The 14,079-nt window shown below is 40.8% G+C and overlaps 2 long non-coding RNA genes across 4 annotated transcripts in view; one reads left to right on the top strand and one right to left on the bottom strand.

Moving 5' to 3' along the window:
* The window catches only part of LOC111740300, a 74,378-nt gene that overhangs the window by 40,648 nt on the left and 19,651 nt on the right, over positions 1 to 14,079 (bottom strand). The gene's annotated exons all lie outside the window — the stretch shown is intronic.
* Positions 1 to 14,079, top strand: part of LOC111740299 — a 69,118-nt gene that overhangs the window by 46,757 nt on the left and 8,282 nt on the right. The window contains exon 1 of one of the 3 annotated variants that reach the window (XR_002780575.1): positions 10,205 to 10,269. The exons of 1 other annotated variant lie outside the window; for it this stretch is intronic. This is a non-coding gene — a long non-coding RNA (uncharacterized LOC111740299). Of the gene's footprint in view, positions 1 to 10,204; positions 10,270 to 13,782; positions 13,896 to 14,079 lie in introns of those variants that run through there. One more of the 3 variants, XR_002780573.1, reaches the window with a different exon arrangement.

Here is a 14,079-nt window from a genome sequence, read left to right as displayed (position 1 = left end):
ATAAGGACAATGATGCTCAGAGAGGATAAATGACTTGCCCAAAGGGACACATCTTCTAAGTAGGAGCATCTGGGCTCCTCAGACTCTATGTCAATGCTTTTTCCACTGCTTAGGAAAGCAAGCTAACAAGAAGACACACCAAATAATAAGTTAAATGAGGGGCCTGGGCAGTTTACCAGCTGAAGGATATATCCTAGAAAAACGGAGCAATCTGTTTTCATTAAGACATCTCTCTGCCAGGGGGTGAAACCAGAAAAAGAATAACAATATGGCAAAAAGCAAAGGTTAGAAAAGATGTCGCTCTTCCTTAGCCTCCAAACAGCTTTAGATGGGAGAGAGAGTTGGGTCTGTTTGAACGGAACCTTGGATTCATTGGTTGGTTCATTCCATTACTCATATTTGTTGCCTGATTGCCTTGTGTCAGGCACAATTTTAGGCTTAAAGACGTGATCATCTTCAGAATACAGTGCCTAACCCAAAGTAGGAACTCATGCACTACTTAAGGAAGGAAAGAAGTGAGGGAAAGAAAAAACAAATGAGGCTCGGTCCGTCTTTAAAAAGCTCAAAGTCCGGTGTCAACCTGAAAAGAAAACAGACAACGCATAATAGCAAATATAAACAGTTATTAGATGTCAGTTGTGTACAGGCTATGAAGGAAAATGAAAGAGAGGAATGCCATTCATGTCTCCCCAGAGGAAACGGAGCAACTTCCGAGTTGTGATCTGGAGGACGTGTTGTAGTTGAACCTAAGCCAGAAGTTGAAGGAACAAAGATGTTTTTGACGGAAGTATGCCATGCTTCAGGGTGCTGGAACCTCTTCAAAGGTTCTAGAATCTCAGAGATACTGCAATAAAAATTATGGGTTTATGGATGGGAATGCACAGGACAGCATTTTTGGGTGGGAAGAAATGTGTCAAGAGATAATCCTAAAGAAGCTGACAGAGGCCAGGTTTTAGGAACATGGAGTGGACTTCTTGGAAGAGCAGAAAGCTGTGAAAAGATTCTCAGCAGAAGTGTAGTGTCTTTAGATTTGTCTGCTGTACATGTAAATGATTGGAACTGTTGAGACTGAAAGCAGAGAGACGAGATAAGAGGCTGATGCCATAATCCAGGTAGGAAGTGTCGGTAACCTAAGTTAAGACAATTTCAGGTTTGGAAGGTTCATGGTCCAAAGTGGATGATCGGAGATTGTTCAGAATGTTCTGAAGCCTTAAGCAGAGATTCTGATGACAAAATGAATGGTTTACCTCCCACAGTTACATACCTTTGTGGACCCAACTTTAATTTTCTCAGATACAATAACAATAAAAAGTCCTTCCACTTACATAAATATTTTAAATGGCAGTGTGTTCCCACTTACCTTATTTCCAGATAAGTCTGCTATTCTGCAGGTATTCAAGAAATAGAGGTTCTCACTGGATACCACACATAGACATTTGAGGAGAGCTGTGATTAGTATTTCTATTTCACAGATGAGCAAACTGAGGCTCAGAAAAGTTAACGAGTACCTGAAGGTCCAAGAAAATTCCAGAGCCAGGAATGAAAATAAATTCCATGTGATCTTAACCAGGTCATTTGCCTTTCTCCATGCTGGAGTCCAGGGGCACATTTCCTGATGTCTACAAACAGGAATCTGAGTGTGTATCCTAATAACCATTGATCTTAAAACTTATTTTTAAGACAGTTTTTAAAGGAGGATTTGAATACAACAAACAGCATAGCTGGGAGTCAGGAGGAAGGCAAGAGAGCTTAAAACACCTTAAAGTAGGCAAAGAAATTTAAGATGGTCTCTCTCCCCAAGCACCAAGTGTTCAGGTCAAGCTAAGTCTTAACGTGGCTTCTTTGTGTGTTAAATCCATATTCGTGCATGTTTATTGCAACTGACAAACGAGGGTCTGGTCATTGTCCCTGTCCCCAGTTCATTCCCCCAGTGGCCTCTGCAGATGCCAACCCCCCCCCCCCCCCCACATGCCAGAAGACCATGCTCACAATGGACACGTTCTGAGAACCAGTGCTGGCTGCCAACAAGAACTTCTCAGGAGTCTGGACCATCATCTCTACATCTTGAAAGGACTCCCCTCCAAACAGCATTAGGAAAGACACAGATGGTGAAATCCATCTGTCTACTTCCTTAAAAGCCACATCCTGCTGGAATCTTTTTGGCTCAGGATCCAGGTCCCTTCCTTCAGTCTCCCTTCCTAGGTCAGGTGGAGATGAGGTCAGCCTCCTGGCTCCTCCAGATCATCTCTAGCCACTCAGCTTAGCCCACGGCTCTCCCACACTAAACAAGGGTGATGACTGATCACTAGGAAGAGAAGTCAGGGGTGGTAGACCAGACAGAACAGAGAGCAAAGTTAGACCCTGCCCTGGCCCCTTGAGGTAGGCAATATTACTGTTCACCCACCCAATGCCCCTCACATGGAGGATTATATACCATCACCCTATTCATTTTGGCAGAGTCATGTGACTTGCTTTTGGCCAAGGAAGCATGAGCAGAAATGGCATGTGTCACTTCTAGGAAGAAGCTTCTAAAAGCCAACGTATGGTTGCTGAGTTCTCTGTTCCTTCTGTTGTTGCTCCAGATAGAGGCTGGCCTAGGTCCCAGGCTGAGGTTGAAGTGGAACAAAGCCACAGCTAAGCCACAATGGCCACAAAGCATGTTAGAGAAATAAACCCTGTGGTTGCAGTGAGATTTAGGGGTCATCTGTTACCTTAGCATAACCTAAACTATCCTGACTATCTCTGCCTTCCTTTTTGCCCTCTTTCTCCAACCCACTAAGGTGGGCCATGTGCTCCCTCTTTAGGTTCCCCGAAACAACCCTCTAAGTGTTCTTATATCCTAGCATGTACCATAACATGTTGGAATGTGTATATGTTGAATATCTGTCAACCAGCCACCATGTTCTAAGCTCCTTGATCTCTACCTATATGGTTCCAAAGCATATGGGCCTCACTTAATAAAAGTCTATGGAAATAAACTGAATTTATTTATTCCTGCGATTAATGTTCTGTATTATCCTTTCTTAGGTATAACACTGTCCTCTACACTTGAGAGAAACAGAGATAGAATAAATATCAATGGTGTCTTCATAGAGCTCCCAAGTGAGCAGGCATGATGTGGAAATACTGTTGGTTGACCAACCTAACGCATATTCCTGGTGTCAACCAGAAGTGGTCATGTAATTTGGTTCAAGACAATAAAATGAAAATTTGGGGGGTATTTTAGGAAAACTGTTGCTTTCCTTATAAAAGGAGTGAGTGTAGATAATGTCACCCATCCTCCCTGTCCCTGATCTGAAATTGAATGAAATGCCTGGGACTGTGACTGCCAATATGAGATGATTATGGGGAAAAAATGTAGACATCAGCCTTGGCATTGGTAAGGCTCGATTTCCTAGTTAGGTGAAAAAGTAAACTCAGAGTTGTTTTTCCCATTGTTAGGTTTTCTGTTACTTGGCAAGAGAATACGTTCAAAGTAATACAGGAAATAAGTTGTTTATTTTTAGAACATCAACCTTTGCCATTTACCTTCATTATCTAACTCCTAATGACATTTTAAGACTCAGCTCAGCCACTGTACCCATCCTAAAGTCTAATTTGTGTATCAAAGCACAACTCCTGGATCCATTCTGCTTGCGTCAGTGAAACAAGCTCATTTCTATGTGGACATATTTGCCACAAGAATTTTATCATCCCTATACTTCTTCTAGTGACAAATTCTGCCCAGATCTTTGATGTCAACTAATCCATTGTTACTGGATTGCACCTTTTAAGCTTTCCCCATATAGAACTTAAGTATTCCTTTTGTAGACTGCCAGGGGCCTAGATGTGACCTGGGGCCAATCTGGGACACCCGGCCAGCAGTAAGTGCTCCAGAATCTATCACATACTCCAGGTTGTTGGATATATTCAGACCCAAAGATGTCTGCGAGGATGGGTCTTAGTTGTTGTACACTGCTGCTGAATTTCCAAACATTTCCCCAAGAATTATCTCTCTCCAGTTCTTCCCCTTGACATCAGACTTGGACTAAATACACTCGCTGCTTCTGCAAAGGCAGTCAATTACATTACCTTCTACCCAAGCCAGCTCTCTGCTAGCTGGGTCATCCAAGAAAACCATCACTTCTCTCATTGTGTAAAGTGGTCTTAGAAACTCAGGATCTAGGCTCAAACCCCTTCCACAATAGATACAGAACAAAGAAAGGAGTGGCACATCAAGAAGGGGCCATCTTTGAGATCCTTGTGCCTGGAGATCATAGTATAACCCAGGGCTAAACAGCAACCTATGGGCTCAGATAGCAAAGGCTTAAATGTTGGCTGCCCATTTACTACTGTGTGACCTTAGAAAGCTAAAAAACCTCTGCGCCTCAATTTCTCATCTGAAAAGTGAGGATTATAACAGTACCTACCTTATAGATTGCAGTGAGGATCAGTTAAGCCAACACATGTGAAATGCTGAGTGCATTGTCTGGCATATGGCAATTGCTCAATAAATTTTAGTCAGCACTATCAAGCTACATAGAGGTAAATTAATTGATCTCCAGCATCAAAGCCAGGAGTTGCGGTGACCTTTGAACATGACAAACACGTGCAAGTAGACGACCAAGAAAAGGAATCAGAGAAAGAAAGCATAATGTCAATACAAACTAAATTAGTCAAAATGCAATTCTGAAAGCCAGATTTGTTAACTCATAGGAAATGTCTCTGGAAGAGGATCAAGTAACCCAATTTGGAGAAATAGACTGCAGACTGGAAACAAAAATGACTAAAAGGAAAAGAAGGTGAGATCAGCGTCATAGCTGAGAGCACTTCCTCATTGCACTACTCGTTTTCCTTGAGATGAGCTCAGTTTAGGATGAAGAATTTGGTCCCTTCCACGGAGACACTGAACAGCTGCAATTCATTTTCAATTCCTGTCAAGGAAGCTGGTGGCAAGAATCTGGGGCAGCAATGCACGGATGTGACACCGAGAGAGCCCATATTCAGCAGGCAGTTATGGAAATGAGGTAGATACAGAGGCATCCATAATTCCAAGGTTGAAATGTGAATTAGGAAATCTCCGACGACGGGTGAGACGAAATGCTCTGAATATTCATTTCCTCTGTTTTAATTTGGATCTGGTTCAGAGGAATCATGGTTCTGTTGCCTAAATGCATGGGTCTGAGCCTAGGGCTGGGGGCCTGCTACCTCCAGCTAACTTGTTAAGCGATCTTGAATAAAGGCTTTCCCCGCTCTGGGTTCTAACTGCCCCAAGTGTAAAGCGAGTTGGACCACCACAAATCTCCTCTCTGCTTTAGATGGGCATAGTATGTGGTCAAAAGAAAAATAAATAAATAACTGGCTATTGTGGTTTTAAGATTCCCAACAAATAACACCTCTTTCCTCTCTCCAAATACAGAACCAACTGCATAATTGAAATTAAAGTCATATTTAAACAAGAGAATCCAAATGTCAGCTTCATTAGATAAATGTTTGCTCAGAGACTGTGGTTTAGTATATGAAATCATGGGCTTCCTAACACTGCACCTGAAACTAGCATATGGGAACATCCAGTCAAGAGCAGCTCTGCATGACTGCGTATCCTCCCCCGCCCTCACCTAGCCCTCCCCCGCCCTCACGTGTTTCAACCACATGGCAGAAAGCAGACCAGGACACAGCTCCTCTTTAGGCAGGCAGATCTACAGAGAGAAAAGAGAAATCAGCTAACCAATGGTTTTCAAACTTGCGTGGGCACCACTATCATCTGGTGGACTTGTTAACACAGAGATGGCTGGACCCATCCCCAGAGTTTCTTATTCAGTGGGGTGGGGGGATTCTTTAATGATATTTATGGCTCTGGTCCTGGGACCACATTGAGAACAGTTGAGCTAAGTAAGCTAAGTATGCTCAGCAACTTCTTCCAAACTCATCAACCGAGTCAAGTCATTTCACCCAGGCTGGGGTCAGAGAGGACGGGAGAGGATATGCACTCTCCAGGGACTCACAGATATCTGTCCACATGGAGTGAGGGATGAGTGCTCACCCAACAACTACTGTTATTAGCAAGACTTATTCATGTAGTTAGTACTTACTAATTTACTGACAAAAAATAAAGAAAAAATACTATTATAACCATGATTCATTATATCAACTATAAGAATTGATAATTTATGAGCATAATAGTATAATTCCTAAGAATAGTTATATTACTCTTCCAATTAAAAATAAAACGAAATAGTTTTCATTGTGTTACCCTACAATGAAACAGCATAATAGACAAATACACCAGAAGAATTCTTATCACTCTTGTCTTTGAAATTACAGTGAGGTTGAATTAGATAAGACCCTGGACCTTGTACTTGTGCTACTGATATAAACAGTTTATAATATCCATTAAAGAAACATCAAAAGGCTTATTATTTTCTGGTACACTGTGCGCTGGCAAAAATCATCATACTGGGAGTAGTAAGATCAGGATTAATATACCACCATGGCTTTTTTTTCAGTTGGGTGATCTTGGGTGTTTATCTGTAAAAGTCACAGGTGATAATATCTGGAGATGACCGAAAGGTCTGTGCATTCTCATCTTTCTCTGTTCAGCCTGAGTACTCTCTGTGTTTTTGTGCTCTAAGTTCATTTTGTGCTTATTGATTGAGAACCTTTAAAATCAAGCAACTCATCTCATTCGGTAAAGCAGAAAAAAAATCAGCAGATGCTTAGAGAGGTAGAATGCTAGTGAAATGCTGGCTGTCAACTTGGCCTCCTTTTCAGCCTAAATTTATTTGATTAAAGGAGAAGATAAGAGTCCCTCTCACCCCACTCCCCCGACCACCGGTCTGGAGAAGAGTTCTTTATACTAAACAGGCAGCTGGAAGAAGTTTAAACATTCCTCCAGCTTTAGAATCTCTCGCAAGTTTGAAAAAGCTAAATCAAATCAAAACGTGTCATCATCAAACATTAGAGAGGAATAATTTCTGCCATGCAATTTCTAGGAGAGCAGGGCTTCTCTGCCTTCTTAAGGAAATATCTACTTAGAAGAATTTGGAAACAGGTAAGAGGAACCAGTACATAGGGGTACTTTTATCTAATGAAGCTAAGATTTAGATGCTCTTGTTTAAATATGATTCTAGTTTCAATTATGCAGTTGGTTATGAATTTGGGGAAAGGAAAGGGGAGTCACTTATTGGGACTCTTAAAACCACAACAATAGTTATTTATTTCTTTTTCTTAATGGCTTCATTTCTTGTCCATCGAAAGCTGGAAAGAGATTTGGAGTGGTCCAGCTCACTCACTTTACACTTAGGGCAATGGAAGCCAGAGAAGGGAAGGCATTTGCCGACGCTCACTCAGCAAGTTAATTCAAAGTAGAAGGATCCCAGCCCTGGAACAGAACTAAGGAGGTACATCAAGAGTCACTTGAAAACCCACTAATCAGATGAGAGCGTGGGTTGCCTGAGACTTAGCATTCCATGCCCGCAGATAGGAGGCAGTTATTAAGTCTAAGCAGAGTATAGAGATTTGGAGGCTCTCAGAGTCACAGCCCAGGCGTGGATGAAAGCATAATGGCAAAGGAGGATGGAGCTAGAGAAAAAAAGAGTGCCAAAAACACAACCCACAGGAAGCCAAACATTTAAGAGACAGATATGGAATGGTCAAAGCTGTCCAAGCAGAAGAACGGTACAAACAGATACCAAAAGAGACATAAATTTATTCAAGGACAAATTAACATTATTCATTTCGGCGATGAAATCTAAGATTAGAACTAGAAAGATGGCCACTGGGCTTAATAATATGAAGACTGGATTGACCTCTGTGGAAACAGACTCGGAGAAGCAGGGAGGAGGGAGAAGCAGGGAGGAGGGAGAAGCCTCATTAAAATGAATTGGCAGGTGACTGTGAGATGAGGACAGGTAGTGAATATAGATTCCATGGACATAAGAGAAACTGACACTCAATATGTGATCAGAAACATGGAATATAGAAGAAAGAAAAGGATAAAGAAAACTAGAGGAATGTATATCCCAGGAAGAAAAGAAAATGCCATGCAGAGAGCAGCAGAAGGATGAAGGGGCTAAGGTTTCTGTGGGACTCTCTTAAGTAAATTGATAGTTATGTATTATTCAAAGACACATATCCATGAATTAAATTACAAGCCTGAAGAAGCAATAAAGAGAAAGGTCTCTTCTCCCTCTGGACATATTCTTTGCATCTTTGGCACATTTTCTATTCAGTCTAAATATTTATGGAGATAGCTTTAGTGGGAGTTGCACCATCTCCTTCAAGGAATATTAGCAACATAATAAAGACCAGAGAGAGATGATAATGAATGTAGGATGCATGGTGGGGTGCATGGGACAACGAGGGCCAGGGGTACTAAGCACTACGTTTTCCAGAGAGGTGTTTTGAAGGAATCTGACCTTTTGGGCAGGAATGCATTAGTCATAGTACATAGCAACCTTTCAAGATGGGCAATCAGAATGATTCATTTGCTATAAGCTTTGTCTTTGTCTCTGTGTTGATGTCTTGGTATTGTCTGCTATGCCTACCAGGAAGAAAAAGATTGGAAAACCCTTCTCCATCTCACTGCCCTCTCCTTACCTGTCCCCTACACAGCCTGCGACCTGGCCCTTGCCTGCATCATTATCTCCTTCTCTTCTCACAGTAATCCTTACAAACTCCACTCTACTCATACTGGCTTTCACTCTTACTCAAATATGCCAAACTGGTTCTGACTCAAAGTCATCAATCTTATTTTTCCTCTGCCTGGGAAGCAGTTATCAAAGATATTTTCAAAGTTCTTCTTCTTTGTTGTCTGCTGTTATGACATCTCTTTTCAGAGTCCTTCTCTGGCCACTGTGTTAAAAATAAACCTTCAACCCCATATCGTTCTCTAGAACTTTGCCTTGTTATAGTCTCTTTAGATACTGCTACTTTAAATATTTTAATTCATTAACTAATTAATTAATTATAAATATTTATTGACTTATTCGTGTTTTATTTTTTCCTCTAGACAGAAGAACATTCGACTTTCTTAGTGCCGTATCCCCTAATATCTGGAAGAGTACCTACCACAGAAGAGGTACACATTAAATATTTGGTGAATGAGTGAAATCATTAATCAAGTTAATTCATGAATCTTCCAGGAAGGCCCTTTTATTTTCCCAGGCTGTGGTAATAATCTCTGCCCCTAATCTCTTCTTTTACACCCTTCAGGTGTATACTTTATATAATTAAATACTGTATTAAAATAAGCTGCTCTCCTGTCTGGCTCCCTCATTTGTTGGTAAGTTCCTAGGGCTCATGTACCATGACTCATTTATCTTCACATCTCCAGTGTCTCACACCACACTGTTGCTCACTGGGCTAAAGAGGGAAGGTCTTACACACTGAATGCCGATAACCACCAGCTGAAAAAGGGTGTTAGGGCAAAAGGTGAGCTCTTAGCATTTAGCAGACTTGCCTAGAAGAAGAAGAGATGGTGTTGCTACAAACTGCATTAAAAAAAAAAAAAATCAACCAGCAAAATATACTAAGTATGTATTCAGAGCAATATTCCTGATCAGAAAAGAACATTTTGAACTGAGATTCAGCCAGCCTCTATTCTGGCCCTGGCCTTTGTATGAGTCTAAGCAAGACCTTTCTCTCTCTAGGCCCATTCCCATCTGTGCAGTGAGAAGATTGGACCACAGGGTGTCTAAGGCCCTCCAAACCCTGATATTCTGAGATTTCACTTACCTATGACATTGAATAGTGCAATGGAATAAGAAAAATATGTAGAATGCATGACTTTACTCTCAAGAAAGGCAACCATGCAGGATTTGAACCCAGACTCTGGAGTTTATGAACTTTGTGAATTTAGGAAAATTCATTAATCAGTCTAAGCCTCTGAAAAATGGAAATAGTAATTCCTAGCACCATGCTCAGTAAATAGTAGCTTGCTTTGCACTTTTTCCTCATATATCCCACAGCCAGCCTTTTAAGTTGAGCTGACTTAAGAACAAGAAGATTCTTTTAACCATTCTAGTGGACTGGATACCTCACATGCCACTGCAGCCTCAGCTGAGCCCAATGCAGAGCAGACATCCTCTCTCACCAGGCTAATGTTTTCTAGGACTCCCCTTTGGGGCCTCTGAGCAGACTCCATTTGTGTTACCAGGAAGTTTCTTGAGTAGTTTGGGTTTTTGGGTTTTTTTTTAGCTAGAATTCCATGATAAACATTTTTACAAATGACTTAGAGCCTGTCACAACACTCCGCAGCTCTCTTTCCAGAAGGAATTCCTACAGAATGAGGTCAGTCACTTACTAACCATGACTTCTATTTTTTTCACCCCTTTTGGTCTTGCTGTTAAGATGCTGAGCAACTGCCTCTGGCTACATCAACGAGTTGCTTCCAACAGCTGTGGGAGCAAAATGTTCCAGCAGTCTAAGACAGAGCCCAGAGGATCCAGGGAGATGAAGCACAGATGCCAAACCCAATCACAGGGCCACAGGGGAAATTCCAAATTAGTAGATCCGATAACCATGGAATAGAGTTAATGAGAAGTTCTTAGATATGCTTCTAGAGGGTTTGGAAATGGATAATGTGTGAAGGTGCTTGTCTTCCCATAAACACCCTTCATTCATCAATGGCCCCGTGATGCCAGGAATGATGGTTTTCATTTTCACTATGTTTCTAAAATATTAGGGACCATTAAAAGAACTGACCTATGCACACTGTAGAGCTCATATAACTCCTTACTTGGCAGAGTGGCAGCAACTCTGTGGGTATGTGAGAGCGTAAGCCAGGGACCTTTAGGTAAACATTTTACCCTGCTCTCTCCAAGAGAACCATGAATGTCTCAGGGACCCTCATAATGTGTGCACAGGCATACTCTTGCTTCACGTCCTCATACTGCTAAATTATGAATAAATCAGATAAACCACTTTATCTTTCATGTCCTATAGCTAATGCTTCACACATGAAGGATGGTAAGGCTTTAATAGATTCAAGACTCAGTCAACCTGACTCAGGAAACTTTTCCTATTTCTGGCTCCAGTAGATAATAATTTTCCTATGATTTTTTTTTATTAAAATTACATTTCAGAGACAGTAACGGAGGAACTCAATTTTATTCAATCAATCAATCAATCTTCCATTTAGTTATTCAACAGAGACCATAACAGAGATCTTAGGAGAAACATAGCTCTGAAGCCGTATTACTTGAATTTCAAACTCAGCCTCTTGAGCAAGTTACCTAACCTCTCTCAGCTTTGATTTTTCTAAATTGTAAAATGGCAATAATAACAGAACCTATCTCCTAGGCTTGTTGGGAGGATTAAGAGTCAATACATGTAAAACAGTGCCTGACATTAAGTAGGATCTCAATAGGTATTAATTATCATTTCTGGCAGTAGTAGTTAGAAATAGTGATTGTACAGCAGTAATGATAATGCTAGTAGTGCAATAGTATAGTAATAGAATAGTATAATAGCTCTAGTACTGTAGTAGTAATAGTAGCATGGTAATAATAGTAGTGTTCATGTAATAATAATGTATCAGAGTAGCATAGTAATAGCAATTATATAACAGTATAGTGGTAATAGTAGTAAGAATTATATAATAATATAATAGTAATGATAGAAGTAATATCATGCTAGTATAATACTAGAAATACTAGGAGAAGAAGTAATAGTATCTAAGTATGGTGGTAACAGTAGTAATATTTGCCAAGCACCAGGCATGTGGCCCTTGCCCGAAAGAAGCTCTTACTTTCTCCCTGATTCTCCGAATGTCCAAGATAAAAGGGGGCTTCAGAGATCATCTAATGCGTGGCGCATGTCATATGGATAGGTAAGAAAACTAAGGTCAAGAAAAGTGGTATTCTACACAATATTGTCTTACAAGTTAGTGCCAGAATTGGGGCTCAAATCTAGTCCCCTTATTCTTCCTTCACCACCCTTTTCACTGGACCATGAGGCCATCTGTAATTGATTTACACATCTCCGTTTTCCATCTATACACTCACACCCACCCAGATCCATTCTCCTCCAACCACACAAGAAAGCTAAATTCCCCCAAACATGTCGTCATGTTCTCTGCGACCTTTGTGCTTCTACATGGGCCATTCCCTCAACCTCAGAGAAATTTTCCTCTTTGCCCTTCTCAACAACTCCTATTCATCTTCAAGACTTATCTTTTCTTTAAAATGTTTCCTAAGACCTCATCCATCCTGGTTTTCAGGCTGTATTAGGGCAGCTCTCTTCTTTTCTTCTAGAATTCCTCACAAGGTTTATCCTGGCATTTATTACACAGAGTTGGAATCTATTCTTTAGATGCAGGCATTATTCTAAGTACTCTACAAATATCAATTCATTTAATTCTCATAAGAACTCTGGGGTGGGAGGTACAGTTTAAAATCTATTCACCTTATCTGTTTCCAGGCCACATATTTGGTTCAAAAATACTTATTGAGCACCTACTATGGCCACGCGTTGGGCACATATTTGTGACCAAGATAACTTAGCCCCTGTCCTCAAGAAGCCTACTTACAGTCTAGTGAGAAAGGTAGGCAAGGAAGCAGCTGATTATTTAAAAAAAAAAACAAACATATTAAGTCTTATAAGAGGAGGGAACTCTGAGGTCACATGGGAGGAGCACAAACCCAACTTGAAAGCGGGTGTCAGAAAAACTTCCTGTGGGGTGTGACTTTTAGGTTTGGCCTTGAAAAATCAGTTAGTTGAATGGAGAGCAGGCAGAAAATGGTCTAGTATAGAGAGAAGTTCATGATCAAAAGAGAGAAGGAGAAGAACGTAAGTAGGAAAAGTTGGGGGAGTAGGGTGAGGAGAACAGTAGTACTAGTTGAGAAGAGCTGTCAAAGACAGACTCAAAGGGTAGGGTGGTAGACAGTGCAGTGCTCTGTGAGCCATATTACTCAGTTGGCTAATATCATAGACTATGAACTCCTGGAGGAATAGATTTGCCTGTGTTCTTCATACCCAGAATAGCATCTAATGCAGAGTAAATTCTCAATGAGTGTCAAATCATTGCTTGAATGAACAAACAATGAATGAAAAACAGAACGCTTTGAGATAACTTTTTTTTTTTTTTTTTTTTTTTTTTTTTTTTTTTTTTTTTTTTTTTTTCTTTCCTTTCTCTCTATCTTTGGTTTGTTTGTATGTTTTCAGAGAGACAATTTCATCTCCAAATACTGCAATTGAAACCTCTTTGGGGCTTGCTGTGTGCAAAACAGTTCATAGGACTTTTTTCTAAATCATTCACCCAAAATTTTCAGTTTCATAGAGCTAGATTGGGAACATGTGTTTGGCATTTTGTAGGTGGAAGAAAAAAAGGCAGATTCCTGAGAAGCAACAAACTGAGCCCAAGTGATAAGAGGAATGATGAGAAAAAGAACAATACTAAAAGGAACTTTTTGAAAATACTTACAAGTACATAAATCATCCTGTAACCATGCTGCCTTGATTAGAAACCCAAAATAGAAAAAAATTATTTTCTTCTGTGCTAATATTTCATCATAACTGGCAGCTCAAAACCCCTGGGAGCCTGGAGTTTGTGGATCTTTGAGTTGGGAGCTGGAAGGACTGATCTCAGAGCATTACCTTACAGCCAGTTCCCAGGGTAAACCACAGCACTGAGTGTGGGCTTCCGGAACCCTCGTGGAGACCTCTGATTCCAGCACAGACTTTCAAGAAGGAGACAGGGCTCCCTCAGGGGGTTGGCTGACAAAAGAAAGAAACAGTTAAAGGATCAAGTCATACCAGGCATGGTGCCAAACCCCAAGAAGCTCTATGGGTCACTGGCTTAAGACCAGGCTGTCAGAAGTCTGCCAATTGGTCATTTATGCAGCACCCTCTGTGCCTATGACTGTATTTAGTCAACTGAGACCACAGTCCCCGCTCAACACTCTGGTGGTCGCATGGTGAGTAGAAAGAGAAGAGGCTCTATAGATATATAGATGTAGATTTAAATGCTGGCCCTACCACTGCATATTACCTAATCAAACTGTCAAATTCTTGTGTGGAAATTAAGAGGGAAAGAGAGAGAGAAAGCTGGGAGCAGTGGGGAGGAAGAAAGAAAAAAAGAGAGAGAGAAGGAGGAAGGGG

Source organism: Pteropus vampyrus, unplaced genomic scaffold (genome assembly GCF_000151845.1).
Source record: "Pteropus vampyrus isolate Shadow unplaced genomic scaffold, Pvam_2.0 Scaffold61, whole genome shotgun sequence".
NCBI classification, from domain to species: Eukaryota; Metazoa; Chordata; class Mammalia; order Chiroptera; family Pteropodidae; genus Pteropus; species Pteropus vampyrus.
The sequence above is the reverse complement of the archived record's forward strand: the minus strand, read 5'-3'. Positions and strand labels throughout refer to the sequence as shown.